This window comes from Gordionus sp. m RMFG-2023, chromosome 4 (genome assembly GCF_954871325.1).
Source record: "Gordionus sp. m RMFG-2023 chromosome 4, tfGorSpeb1-WG-v2, whole genome shotgun sequence".
NCBI lineage: Eukaryota > Metazoa > Nematomorpha > Gordioida > Chordodea > Parachordodidae > Gordionus > Gordionus sp. m RMFG-2023.
In genome coordinates, this window is record NC_088778.1 from 20859413 (window position 1) to 20863195 (window position 3783).

Here is a 3783-nt window from a genome sequence, read left to right on the forward strand (position 1 = left end):
AGATATTATTTTGGCTGAGCAAAATATGGCATTCTTGTTCTAGATTACTAACATTGTTATAATCGTTACTTGGAAAGGAATGTTTACGAGCTAATTTAGCTATATAAGAGCTTGATGTTTGACTTATCCTGAACTTGAATTTCACTCTGTGCATTTCTATCATGCTCTAAAAGTTTTAAATATAGAATTAAAAATTGAAATGATGTCGTAGAATTCGAATTAAAATATTCTGAAACAACTTTAAGATTTTGAAATCTGGGATCAAGTAGAGTTGCTAATATCTAATGTTTAAATTATAATTTTATTAATAAAAATACCTTAAAGTTCAGTAATGAGAAAGCTAAGATCAAGCTTTTTTTTCATATTTTCTTTTAAGCTTATAATATCTGAGCAATCAGATCTATTGATTTGTATATGAGCTTCTATTTCACTGCGAAATAATAACCCTAAGTTTATTGTCGATCCTTTTTGGGAGGAAAGAAATTCCACCGACTCTCGGAATGGATTTAATGCCGCGTAAAGCTCATCAATCATCAATCTCAGATAATATTGTTTACCCAGTATGCTTTTGAGTACTTTCTAGTTGCTAGGGTAAAATATTTTAAACCAAAATTTTCATCTAAATGATGAAGACTAAATGTGATATAATTTCGACGCTTGAAATGATCGGTCCATCAAAAGCTATAGAACAAAATTTTGGTCCAGAATCAATCAGATTTAAAACATGGGCCTTTATAGATAAATAAACATCGTCTAGTTTACCCCGACTAATGGGTGTCCTATTTGGCAATTCTGACGAGGAATCAATTATCTTATATTTCTATTTTTTAGGCAAATTATTTTTTAAAAATCATTTTATATAAATTTTAAACCTTTAGAAAATCTCTCATTCCTTTATTGTTTATAAAATCAAATGGCATTAAATCTAAGCAGCATATCAAAACATAATTTCGCCCTATTAGATTTCATATTTATTTTAAACATTAAAAATATTTAAAAAACATCAAAATAATTAGAGCTGGAATGAAACAAATTATAAATTAGATTTAGTTTTAACTTTCAAAATAAAGTTTTACATAATTAATTTAATAAATTATATATTAAGTTTATACTTTAAAATGATGTTTAAAAACAAAATAATTAGAGCTGGAATGAAACAAATTATAAATTTGATTTAGTTATAACTTTCTAAAATAAAGTTTTAAATAATTTATTTAATAAATTATATATTAAGTAATAATTTAAAAAGATATTTAAAAAACATCAAAATAATTAGAACTGGAATGAAACAAATTATAAATTTGATTTAGTTTTAACTTTCAAAATAAAGTTTTACATAATTAATTTAATAAATTATATATTAAGTTTATACATTCAAAAGACATTTAAAAAAACATAATAATCTGAGTTAAATGAAACAAATTATGAATTTGATTAAGAACTTTCAAAATAAAGTTTTAATAATTAATTTAATAAATTATATATTAAGTTTATATATTAAAAAGATCTCAAAATAGAGCTGGCAATAAATAAACTAAAATTTAGTTGTTTTGAACTTTCAAAATAAAGCAGTGATATAAATGTAATTGTAAATTGAATTTAAATTGAATATAATATTAACTTTTCGTTTGTAAATTACATAACCTGAAGGATTGAATTCATTATATATATATACGTGATATTTTGTATTAAAGATACTTTTACTTACTTTACTTATTTAATAAAACCCTTCATTGGCGACGATTTTTTTAGAGAAGATTTATTTGAAGTAAAAGACTCAATGGAAGTAGCTCCTATTAAAGTTTAAGATTCAAAGGAAGTAGTTCCTATTAAAGTTAAAGACTCAATGGAAGTAGTTTCTATTAAATTCCATATTCCAGAATTCGTCAAAGAAAAAGTAAATATTCAGGACTACTTATTTAACTTGGAGTTAATTTATAAAGTAAGAAATATTATAGATTTAAATACAAAAAAAGACCTGATTTTAGCCAATATCGGAACAGACAATCTTATCAAAATTAAGAACTTTCACTTTCCAATAAATTTAGAGATGATAAATTATGATACTTTAATAAAAGCTTAAATTTGGTGTTCAAGGATAGTTCGAGCATTTTTGTAAATAGGAAAAAATTTTTTACGTTAAAAAGATGCAGTGAGACGATTATTGACTTTTCAATTAGGGTTAAAACTGTCTGTTCTCTTTGTAATTTTAAACCGCCTTTTGATGAACTTTTAAGAGATATATTTATCCTAGGAGTAGGCTTACCTGAGTTGGACAAAGAACTTCGGTCAAAGTATATCGAAGGAAATATTACTTTTGAAGAGACCGTGCGTTTAGCGATCGCGCTGTCTTCGTTGGAAAATGAAACCCAGACTGAAGTTATTAAAATAATTAAAAATAAGCCAACACAGGGTTCGAAAAATAATTATTTTAGAAATAATAATTATACAAACGTCGATAGATTCAATAATAATAAACACTTTAGTAACAATTATATTCCTAATAATAATTATAGACCTAGTATCAAACCTAACTCTATTCAAAAGAAAGTGATATGCTTTCGTTGCGGTAAGGCAAACCACATAGCGAAAAATTGTAGAACCCATGCCATACAAATGATTCTGCCACGGACACCTCGCCTGTCATTTTCAAATAAAGCAACAATCGATGCGAAGATAAATGGGTTGCAGCTAGCTATGGAGTTTGATACCGGCGCCGCGTGTAGTGTGATTGATGAGGTCACCTGGAATCGTATTGGCAGACCACAACTATTACCGGCTTATAAATTAGTGGGATATAATCATATCCAAATCGAAGTACTAGGTAAATGTACCGTAGAAGTCAAAGTAAAAAATATTTCGATATTTTTACTTATTTGGGTAGTTAAAGGGGAGAATTCCCTTATTTTTGGGATGCCTTTCATTAGAGAATTTGATATAAAACTACCGGAAGAAGTTCGTATTAATAAAATAAATATGAATGTTCCCTCTTTAAATACGATTGCTTCAAAATTCCCTCAAGTTTTTAAAAAAAAATTAGGTGAAATCAAACTGCAAAAGGCAGTCATCCGAATAGAACCGAACACGTTACCGATTGCATTACCAGCAAGAAGAGTTCCTTTTCCGTTGCGTCGAACCATTGAAGCTGAGTTGGACAGACTTTTAGACGAAGGCGTTATCGAGAAGGTGGATCCAACAATAACTCCAATCACTTGGGCTACGCCAACGGTTAATATCTTAAAGAAATCCGGTGCCGTACGGATATGCGGAGATTTTCGTTTAACAATCAACAAATATCTAGCGATCGATAACGATTTACTACCAACTTTCGTCGACCTAACAAATAAGATCGCGGGTGTATTTTCAACAATAGATTTAAGAGATGCATTTTTACAATTCGGAGTTAGTCCAGAATGTAGGGACCTTTTAGTAATTTCGACACATGTCAGTTATTACCGATACCAAAGAATTCCATTTGGTTTGACTAGCGCTCCGATAATATTCCAACGCTTTATGAAAAACCTATTAAAGGGAATTCCTATGGTTAGTGTATTTTTAGACGACATAATTATTGAGGTGAGAATAATTCCGATCACATAGTTAATTTGGAAGAAGTATTAAGAAGATTTGAGAAGGCTGGACTGACCACGACGACCGATAAAATTAAAATCGGAGAAAAGTCAGTCACTTATTTAGGTCATGTTATTGACAGTTTCGGAATTCACCCTACAGAAGATAAGATTAGCGCTATATAAAATTTTAAAACACCTTCCAATGTTAAAG